Genomic DNA, 12,099 nt, shown 5'->3' with positions numbered 1-12,099 from the left:
TTAAAGAACTCAGCACCTTCACTGAACAACAGCTCAGGATTCTATAGGGAAACCATTACAGCTAAATTTATAGAAAGCCCATGTAAGTCTGTAGCGTACATATACATACTGTATATGCCCACCAAAAGGTCTGTCCCACTTGATGCCTGCCTAATTTACACAAAAAAGAATAGTGCAATAAGTCTGTTGAGTCATGCTGAACCCCACATCCTACTCTCCTTGTCCGCATTCTATTTTTGGCATTTGCATGGAAGTTAATACTTCAGAAACCAGGTACTCATTCACTGCAATTCTCTTGATACAGTCTGCCTTTTATGAGGGCACAGAATATAGTGCACAGTGTATAAAATGAATGGTATAGTGTCCCCATGCTTGGTTTGCATATAGAAAACCCATGTTGTGAAGCTGTGAAGCTTACTAGGTGATCTTGTGCAAGTTGCTATCTCTCAGTCCAACGCAGCCCACAAGGTGGTTTTGAGGCTGAAATGAGTTTCTATATAGACTGAAATATAAATGTAATTAATTGTCAGGTAAATTATACTTCAAAGGATGCGGGTGGCGCTGTGGGTAAAACCTCAGTGCCTAGGGATTGCTGATCCATGGTCAGCGGTTCGAATCCCCGCGGTGGGGTGAGCTCCGGTCTTTCGGTCCCAGCTCCTGCCCACCTAGCAGTTCGAAAGCACCCTTAAGTGCAAGTAGATAAATAGGTACCGCTTTATAGCGGGAAGGTAAACGGCGTTTCCATGTGCTGCGCTGGTGCTGGCTCGCCAGAGCAGCTTCGTCACGCTGACCACGTGACCCGGAAGTGTCTCCGGACAGCGCTGGCCCCCGGCCTCTTAAGTGAGATGGGCGCACAACCCTAGAGTCGGACATGACTGGCCCGTACGGGCAGGGGTACCTTTACCTTTATTATACTTCAGGGGTAGATCATTTCAGCTGCAAAAATAAAATGCAAAGTGAGGGCCCATTCTGTAGTGATATGTAAAGTAATGCTTAATACAGACTTGCTGAGGAACGTGCAGCTTTTCAGCTGCCACCCAGTGAATCCATAGCCAAGATGAGTTTTGACTGAAGTAATTCCACACTCAGCATTCAGTCCAGTAGGCACTCTAGGTCTCCAGTTAATTTATACTTAATAAAATGGGAATTAAGAGCAAAATGCCCCTTTCCAACTGTAATTATAATCACTTCTAATTTGACTGCAGTTATCACTGGCTATATTTTCTCTGGGCATTAACTTCTAAAGCACCTTGCTTTCCCAGATTTCACAACACAGTGGATACAGAGTTCAAGATGGAAAGGGAAAGCAGCTCAGCAGCCAAGGAAATGCTGTGCAACTGTGGTTCTGGTTCTTGGGAAATCTGATGGTCATGCATCCTCTTTGAGGCATCTACTTTTAAGAGTCCAGCTCTTTAGAAGCTGCAAATAAACAGCCAAGTGAACTCAAATTACATTTTTTTAAGGGGATGTGAGGGGTGAAAACAAAGTCTTGCTAAACACCCCGTGGTTCATTTTCTCCTTGGAGAAAAATGAGGCGGGGGGGGGGGGGGGGAGGTGGGAGCAGATTGCAACATAGCTATGAAATTGCTTTAATAGTCTCTGAGGAAACAACTGCAGTAAAAGGGGATTTCTTGGAGAGCCAAAAAGCTTTATAACTTTGGCTCTGTCCAAAGCCTCCTGAGTGGATATGGCTCTCACTTCTTTGCTGCAGCATTACAAACTCACATTCCTATAGCGGCACCTTTGAAAAGTTGGATTTGAGTAACTGGCCTGAGGCTGGAAGCTCACTTGGCTGCGTTTTGTGAAAATCATGTCCTGCCTTGAGTTGACAAATACCGAATCACAATGAAGTTTCCTTTGGTTACTTGATTTACCCCTGCCTTGCCTGGCACCTGATGTGGAATGGATTCAGATGACCATTTGAGAGTCAGTGCATCCATAGTTTGTGCATTTGCAAAAACCCTGTTCTCACACTGAGGGTTCTGGAGATGGTTCTTGCCCAGCTTGTAAGTTACAATCATTTGTTCTGCAATGCCCTGTCCTTCACTGGAAAGTCTGCCTGTAAACTGACCATTAAGAGTTTACCCTTACAATAAAATACTTAAATGTTTCAGCTCACAAAGGATCTTGCTGTACTTATTACAGAATAGCTGAGACTCTGCATTATTGATGACAGTTATGGGAGCATAGGAGAAAAATAGTGCAGCAAGCACACCAAACAGCCTTATATTATGTCCCATCTAGTCCCATGCTGTGTCTACACTGTGACTAACAGTAGAGCTCTAGGGGTTCAGGACTATTTCCCTTAGTCCTCCATGGAACTGAAGCCATGAACTGAACATGGGACCTTCTGCATATGAAGCTATTGAGCTACATGAATGCATGTACAGTGGTACCTCGGGTTACATACGCTTCAGGTTACATATGCTTCAGGTTACAGACTCCGCTAACCCAGAAATATTACCTTGGGTTAAGAACTTTGCTTCAGGATGAGAACAGAAATCATGCAATGGCGGCGCAGCAGCAGGAGGAGGCCCCATTAGCTAAAGTGGTGCTTCAGGTTAAGAACAGTTTCAGGTTAAGAACAGACCTCCAGAACGAATTAAGTTCTTAACCCGAGGTACCACTGTAAATGCATGGCCACTGGAGTCAAAATGCATCTGCACCCCATTATTCAATTTAACAAGGAATGGGTGGAACCATCTGGTTCTGTTTTGCAAAGTTCTGGTGGGCGGGGAGCAGAATGAGATCATTCCACTCCAATGAAATTCTGGAGTAGACCTTAGAATCAGGACTGACTTGAAATTCACTCTACATAAACATCTTGCTGCCTGCGTCGATGTCTGACAGAGTGGGGAAAGGTATGTTCTAGCATATCCAGGAGCTATGTTAGACCCTCTCCCATACAACAGCCAGATATATTGGCAAGAGAGTCTCCTTTAGGGTCGCCACTTGCGCATTTGAAAGCAGCCCTGTACTGGGAAGTTTTTAATGTTTGATGTTTTGCTGTGTTTTTATTACATTGGAAGCCACCCAGAGTGGCTTCTGCAACCCAATCAGATAGATGGGGAATAGGTAATAAATTATTATTATTTATCAAAAAATAAAGAAAATTCATTCTCCACAAAGGATCAGGTCAGGTCAGGGCAGATCAGAAATATCCCAATAAGTTTAACATACATAATTATTAAATTAATATTTACATAAATACATGCATATTTTAAATAAAATAAAGATTATGTTTCTGCCTACCCAAACCATACCTTTACTTTTTTACCTTTTCTGGTTTACATTATATATATTATATATATTAAAAATATTGCAACAAACCCTTTTGCCAGTTTGGTAACAAACCAGTGTAAAGTGGTTTGATTTTAAGAGGGTCAGATTAACTCACAATTTCTACACTTTTTGTAGTACGCAAGTGAACTTGTAAGCATTCTTACTTTTCTCTTAAAATGGGTTTGCGCATCTCAGAATTGAACATGAAAGTACAATAAGACTTACGTACATCAAAGTTTAAGGAGACCCATTTTGTTTTGGCCTTTTGTATTCCTACTGAGCTTCATTCAAAGATTTAAATATATTATCCCCTGCATGGGGACAGCCAAGGGGGGCAGGGAGGGGCAGCTGCCCCCCATCAATAAAAAAAGACACAGCAGACTGAGGTTCTGCTCCCCCCAACAAAAGGCCTGCCCCCCCCACAAAAATCCAGGCTAAGCCCATGATCCCCTGCGTAGCTTTGCATTGATACAGCAGCAGATATAATAAGCACCACTCATAAACCTTTCCCTATCTAGCTGGAGTGCTTTGATTCCCTTGGCATGCTTATTGCAAAGAACTAACACTGCTAATTCATTAGGTGGCAGTGAAGTTCTTTCTTGCTGCAAGGAATGCTGTGGATAAAAATCTTTTTTACAGGCCTTCCTAGGTCATGTATCTCCGCCCCCAAGTACAATGCAGTTAGGTACTTAGAGCCTTTGGACTTAATAGCCTTATCCGCCCTTCTTAATTTTAGTTGGCAACATGTATTGCATCCTTTCCTTTAAAAGGTGGTAAGCCAGCCCTAGTGTGTTCAGAGGCTCTCCTGTTCATTCCCCTAAGGTGAACCCAGAACCTCTGTCCCAAAGTACTGCACCGATGGCACCAATGCACACAAGTTCAATCTAGCACCAGTAACACCCTCTTCTAGCCCTGGATAAGAGTACAGTGGTACCACAGGTTACATACGCTTCAGGTTACAGACTCTGCTAACCCAGAAATACTACCTCGGGTTAAGAACTTTGCTTCAGGATGAGAACAGAAATCGTGCTCCGGCGGCACGGCAGCAGCACGAGGCCCCATTAGCTAAAGTGGTGCTTCAGGTTAAGAACAGTTTCAGGTTAAGTATGGACCTCCGGAACGAATTAAGTACTTAACCCGAGGTACCACTGTACCTTGCTACAGGGGATATGGTGCCTGATGCATTTTTTTAAAGCCAGAAAATACATGAGTCCAGCTCTGGAAAGGAGCAAAGGGCGCAATCCTAAACCCACTTACATTTGTCTTACTGAAATATACTCAGAGTCGCAAAGTGATTTCATGCTCTTTATTCAGCTCATAGTGGTGAGGAGGAATGAATGAAATGTCCCCTCAAAGTATCTGCTTTATATACATTATTTACACAATGGGCTGCACATGATTGGCTAATTCTGGAATTCTACTGTAAGCCAATCAGGTTGTGGATTCACTTCTATCTGGAGCATGATTGGGTGGTTCCTGCCAACCAATCATACTGCTGCATTGTTCTAGGACCAATCAGACTGCTGCATTCTGAATCCTATTGTTCTAGGACCAATCAGACTGCTGCCTTTTGGATCCTATTGTTCTAGGACCAATCAGACTGCTGCAGTTTGGATCCTATTCAACTCAGTACATAACACTTACTTTTGAGGCAAAAGGCATAGAATTGTGCCAATAGCCTCTACCTTCTCGGCAGTGACACCCACCCTGTGGAACGCCTCCCATCAGATGTCAAGGAGATAAATAACTATACAATTTTAGAAGAAACCTGAAGGCAGCCCTGTATAGGGAAGTTTTAAAAGTTTGATGTTTTATTACACTTTTATATCTGTTGAAAGCTGCCCAGAGTGGCTGAGGCAATCAGAAAATGTCCCAGGGCCAACACAAAGATGCATATATTTGGAATTTCCAAAGGAAATATTTTTGCCATGTTTAATCCACTTTTGAATTTTGGATAGAACAAAAGTTTGTGCAAGATGTCTCTCCCTTGCTTCCAAGGTCTTGGGTACTGATCACAAAACACTAACACACACACACACTTGTGGGAGTGAAGTGAATGTATGTTCTATGATTCTACTGGAGGTTCTAATGGCCATCTGTCATGAATGCTTTAGCTGAGATTCCTGCATTGAAGGGTTGGACTAGATGACCCTTGGGTCCCTTCCAACTCTATGATTCTATGTACCTGTTATGCTGGATAACCATGCATTTGATGAAGTGGACTTATTAGTTTTTGAGGTGTCACACAAGACTTTGTTGTTATAAAAGTTAAAGGGCTTTTGATGCCATTTTAAAGGAAGACACAACGTTAAGCAAAAGGTGCCAAGTACACAGGAAAACTAATTACTGGTGCTGAATAATCTTGCATAGTATTGTAAATACGGAGCTTTAAAAGAAGAACTGGTCAGAGATGGGACTGCAGTGGACACAAGGGGCACCAATTTGTTGGCACAGTTGCAGCAGGACACCAATCTTGCTTTAGGATATGCTTCTGAGAAAGTGAGAGTGCAGGAGAACCATAAAAAAAGCTGAGACTTGTAGGCCAATAACAAATAAGATGCTGCATCACATGACATAAATATTGTTTTTTCTAACCCTTTTCTAGACTTGGTAGTGAGATCCTCAATTGAAGATGCCAGTAACTGAGCTAGAGCTTCAACTGGTCCAGACCCAAGATCTACCTTTGACTCCCAAGCTGCATCACGGGACTCCCTTTCACATTGGATTTATATTTAATACTGGTAGTAATGCATGCTATTAATCCTAAAATAGCAATTCACTGGGCAATATACATAGTGTTAACTCAGAATTACTACTAAATGAAAACCAGTGCTGCAATGTGGCAGGAGAAAGGCACAAGCATAAGATTGGTCAGAAATATGTATCTTAATATATAATTAAAAAAAAAATATGCCTTTCTCCTGCCATATTGAAGCACTTGTGGAAACTGATAAAATGAACATCTCCTCAGAACACATCCTAGTCTAGACACACATGCACTGCCCCTTTTCGGTCTGGTTATCTGAAGCTGGAATCCATTCTTCTTTGGTGATCACTCGCTGCCGAGTAAGATTGTCTTCCATGAAAATGGTCATCGCAGTGAGTCCGTAAGTGACCATGGAGGCCAGTTCTGGATCCACACATCCTTCCACAGTGGGGAAATAGGTTTCCGGGTGGGAGTTGAACATGGTGAGGGTTTGCCAAACGTGCCTTCCACCTAGCTCATTTCTCCTTTTTGCCCTGAGTTCATGCTTCTTCAAAGTCCACAACATCTTTGGTAAAGGCTGTTCTCCAAGTGTTTCCCAGTTATCAGTGCTTATACTACCCTGTACATTTTTAAAGATTTGCCTTGAGAATATCTTTAAACCTCTTTTGTTGTCCACCATATTTCACTTTCTATTCTTAAGTTGGGAATAGAGTAGTCGCTTTGGAAGACAATAATCAGGCATCTGAACATGACCAGTCCAATGAAGTTGATGTTGAAGAATCATTGCTTTGACAATGGTGATCTTTGCTTCTTCCAGTACACTGACATTAGTTTGCCTGTCTTCCCATGTAATGTGTAAAATTTTTTGGAGATACTACTGGTGGAATCTTTTGAGGAGTTGGAGATGGCGTTTATAAGTGGTCCATGTTTTGCAAGTGTAACATTGGTAGTACAATGGCTTTGTAAACAAGCATTTTGATTTCCCTCTGAATGTCCTGGTCCTCAAACACTCTGCACTTCAATCGGGAGAAAGCTGCACTCACAGAGCTCAGCCAATGCTGGATTTTGCCATCCATGTTGGCCCTTGTAGAAAGATAACTGCCCAGATAGGAAATGAGGTCAACATTTTCCAACGTTACACCATTAAGTTGGACTTGTGGCGCTGCAGGGGGGTTGTATTGTGCTTGCTGGTGTAGCACTTTGGTTTTTTTTGGATACTGAGCAATAGGCCAAGCTTCCGTAAGCATCTTTGAAGATATTTAGGATGGTTTGGAGGTCATCCTCTGAGTGTGCACACACATTGTCATCAGCATACTGAAGCTTTATGATGAAAGTTATAGTAACCTTACTCTTTGCTTTCAGCCCACTTGGATCCTAGTCTACACATTCCTTATAGTGCCCTTTTTTGGTCTGGTTATCCAAAGGTGGAATCCAATATGGTGGCAACAGCTTTGCTCTGACCCACCTAGTATGGGCTTGTGATCCACCTGCAGGTCACAACTCACTTGCTGAAGACCTGTGAAGGGGGCTTGAGCTTGAAAAACATACCCTGGCACTAAGAAACAAATAACTTCTACATCTAGCCCAGGATTGAGTATTGTGACTGGCAGTGATGCATTAGGATCTCAAGCAGAGCCTTTCAACTAAAGGCCGCAGGATGTGTGTGAAAAGCATGTGCATCATAACTGAGCTATAGCCTTTGACCTGTGAAACAAAAATTCATTGCGAAAAACCGAAGAAAGAAACTTGTAGGACAAGTTTGCTAAGCTCAGGCTCGCTGCCTATTGAGGTCAGCTGAGAGAACAGGATGCTTAAGTGGAGCGCTTGAACAAATGAAGAGTCAGGCTGTTTTAATCAGAAAGAACATGGGAGAATTCAGAATGGCTGAGCAAAATATTGATTTGCTAGCCCTGAACAAGCTTTCTCCTTTGATGATTAATTCAGTGACTAAAAATCTATAAGAACAGCCAGAATTTGCTGGTAGGAAGAAATCTGAAGCATGTGACAAAGAAATCTAGGAATCTTTGAATGCTGCACAGAATGGAATTCTTTGCTGGGAAATTAAGAGAAAATACAAAAGAAACTTTTTAAAAAGCCAGCCTTACTCCAACATCAAACAGACCACAATTACATGACCAACAAGCTGGGTAGGCAGCTGGCTGCCAAATCAATCTTAAGAACATGCTTAAGAACAACCTAATCTGTTGAGATAAACAGTCTCTGTGTCCTAATGTGCAGGCATGCCAACTTGAATAAAATAGGGGGGCAGATGAGCCCCACCTTGCATAATCGATCACATGGTGTGGCACATGCACACCATTTGAACGGCAATGCCCATCAACTTTTTTTTTGTTTTTTTAATTATTGACTTAATAAAATTATACAGACAGCAAAACGAAGAAGCCTAAATTAACATTGCCTTCTACCGATAATAAATAATAATAACTATTAAAATAATGAAAATACAAAAAATACATTTACTTCTTTTGAACTTCTATTCTGGTTACAATATATTACTATTCTATAAGAATCTATTATATCCTTTGCTGTCCTATATATTATTTTATTTCCCAAATTCAACCTTACCCTCCTCTCCTCCCCACTGTTTCCTTTCACCTGTGTGAGATCTTCCCATCATAATATTTGTTTCTAGTTGCTTTAATAAAATAGAGTAACATGAAAACTGTTAAATTATTACTTCTTTTGTCCTTACACGTTTAACAATTGCCTATTAAGAGTTCGGCTTTAACACCATATTTCTTCATGTATTCCCCTATGCATTCCCATTCTGTATAGAATTTTTGATTGGAGCAGCCCCTGACTGATGCAGTCATTTTTGCCATCTCAGCAAACTCACAAATCTTAACTTGCCATTCTGTCATTTGTGGTACTTTTTCTGTTTTCCAATATTTTGCCATAAGTATTCTTGCAGCTGTGGTTATATACAAAAATATATTCCTTTTGTCCTTGGGTGTAGTGATCTTCTTATCACGTATATTGCTTGTTTATCACCTCCCGGGGTTGCCAAATGCACTCCTTTGTAGTTCTGTTTTATTTACCCCATGCTTAATTAGTTTTGGTAGTTTAACTTTGTCTCCACATGGGGTTTGTTGAAATGCTCAGAAGAAATCTGATTGGTTCTTACGAACACTCTGTAAAAAGTTCTTTTGTGAATAAAACGACCTGGGCCGAGGGATAGAGAGAGAGAGATTATTATACGCACCCTTCCCAGAGTCTTGCTGGTTCAAGCCTCTGTGTGTATTCTTATTAATCAGAGTTCAATCCTTCCTTTACTTTGAGAACGCCTCACTTGGGTATGTCATTTGTTAATAAACTCAATAAGTATGTCTCTGGTTTTTTTGAAATAGAACTCCTGAGGATCTTTTTGATCTCCTCATGTATCTCATTCCAAAATTGTCTTACCACCTTACATCCCCACCACATATGGTATAATGTCCCCACCTCTTTCTTGCACTTCCAGCAGAGATTTGGATGCTTTTTGTAAATTTTTGGAGTGGGCTCAAATATTTTACTGGGGGGGCCAAAGGGACCTTGGTCCCTAGGAGTTGACTCCTATGCTAATGTGTGTACAGTACATCCTGTTATTAAAGATAAAGAAGAATAGTCTGCAGAATTACTGAGAAACCAGAAACCAGCAGAGCCATGAAGTACTGAAATGAAATGAAATTGCATGATTGATTGTGGAATCTAATGTTAGAAATAACTCAGCACTGAAATGAAAACATGGGACTCATTCTTGCATGTAAATGCACTGGCTGCATTTAGACCCTATGATGCTTCAATATACATGTGAAGTAAGGGGGGGGGGAGTTGTTCCTCTGAGCATCACTTTACTTCCCCCACCCCTAGCCCCACATTGAACAGCATTTCTCATTGTAATGCCCATTCATCAAAATTGAAGGGCTTCTTTTGGAGCTCCTTGCAACCTTTTTAAAATTATTTTTACCATCCTGGACAATTGGGTGTCATCAGCAAACCTGCCCTTCTCACTGCTCACCCCTAACTCCAGATCATTTATGAGAAAGTTAAAAAGCACCACTTCCCTAATGCAACTCCTTGGAGAAACCCATGTCTTAATATCTCCTTTGCGAGAATTGTCCATTTATCCGTACACTCTGCTTCTTGTTATTTAACCAGTTACTGATCAATAAGAGGGCACTTCCTCTTATTCCACAACTCCTCAGCTTACTCGGAAGTCTTTGGTGAGAGAGCTTTTCGAAAGTCCATGTACTGTACTGTGTTACTCCATCCACGTGCTTACTAATACCATCAGATGAATCTAAAAAATTGGATTACAGCACTGCATGGGAAGTGCATTTCATAACAGCATTCTTTGCCTTAGCAGAGAGCAATCCAAACTATGAAAGTTCTATCTTTCATCCGCCCAGAATCAGCAGGGAGGGGTGGCAATGCATGCTGGCTTTGCACAAGCTCCATATGCAATACTTATTCTGTGAACCACCCTGCGATCTTATGATAAAGAGTGGTACAAGTACAATGGTGTGTAGGAGGCTTCCTTTGCTATATTTAAGCAACCATCCGATAACTCCACAGTGATATCTATGAACATACATATCCTTAGCTTATGTTAAGGATGTGTGAGCTATATCTACAAGTTATGGATAAAAAAGATGCTTGACCCTCACATCCAGGAAATTATCATGCTTCTCACAGCACTTCCACATGAGATGAAAAACTGACACTTGTTACGTTCATAGCTCAGCACTAGAAAATCCCTTAAGCTGGACAGTTGTATAACTAACACTCAAATCTCACTCAAATCTCAAAACCACACGAGGTATACAATGCAAACAGTGTTAGAAATTCAGATATATCAGCTAGGCACAAATGCCCCCTTAAGCCAAGGTTACAGTCGCCAAAACATAATGTCTAGTTGCCATTTTTGGGTAAGGCAGCTCTAAAGTCTTATTTTTCAAATGACGTACTGACTGTGATTGATTCTCAGTTAAACATCTGGCTAGTTCAGATGACAATCTTGGGCTAGGTTAAGAACTTTGAGAACTCAAAGAAAAGTCATTTGATCCAAGGTCAGTCCACATATATATTGGCCTATTCCTACTTCTTTTTCTTAATGGCGATACAGACCATTCATAACATAAGAACATTCTTCACAACTGTGAGTGGGGCAATGGTGTGGCGTGAGTGAAAACAAGATACAACAATTACCGGTAACTAAAGCTCAGGATGCACAGAAAAAGCATTTTGGTTCCTGAAATTCATTCCAACCATGCAGATAAAATATATCTGATAGAATTCTACAGGATGGAGTATTAGTGCGTCAAGACCCAATGATCCCCAGGCATGCACCTCCAGATGGTGGAGATGTCAGGTGCCATCCAGGGTCCTGGGCATCTTCACTTGGTCACAAGTGCAAAATGCGCCTGGCACCTATCTAGTTTTGAACACTGAACACAAAGGCTAACATTTGGGGGGGGGGGGAGCTCTGATAGGCTGCATGCTCTGTTAGTCCTCTGAAAAGTCACAAAGCAGTGAATAAATGCTCCTGGCACAGAATGGGCATAGTAGCGATGGCCTGCTTTAGAAAATCTTTGTATCAGTACAATGTGCAACTGATATTATCTGGAGCACTCCTGTTAGCCGTGGGCTGCTTCTCTCCACATCCTCCACTACAACTATATTCCTCTCTGGCCGCAGTGTCTGGAATTTAATGTGATTAGACAAACAAGCGTATAAGCAGCAGCTCAGTTAAGAGGAACACCTAAGCTCCGTTACCCATGACCTTTGTTCCTTCAGCTTGCTCTTTAAGGTTTACACCTGCTTGGCACATTCTGAAAATGTGTTAATATAACATGCCAGCATGGATGGAGTCCAAGGAGAAAGCTAAGCAAACCAGGCACCAGGCGCCCACATGGAATATTGAGAGTGTCGCTCTGCACGTTTCCTGGGTGCCGACTTGAATAAAATATGAGGGGGGAGGCCAGGTAAGCCCCACATAATCAATCACACAATGCAACCAACGCACACACCATTTGAGTGGCAATGCCCATTAACCTTTGGAGGGCCCTCAAGTGCTTTATGGGGGGGAGGGGAGTCCTCTGAGTTCCACT

The sequence above is a fragment of the Podarcis filfolensis genome (genome assembly GCF_964270895.1).
Source record: "Podarcis filfolensis genome assembly, chromosome: 7".
NCBI lineage: Eukaryota > Metazoa > Chordata > Lepidosauria > Squamata > Lacertidae > Podarcis > Podarcis filfolensis.
Note: the sequence above shows the minus strand (reverse complement) of the source record.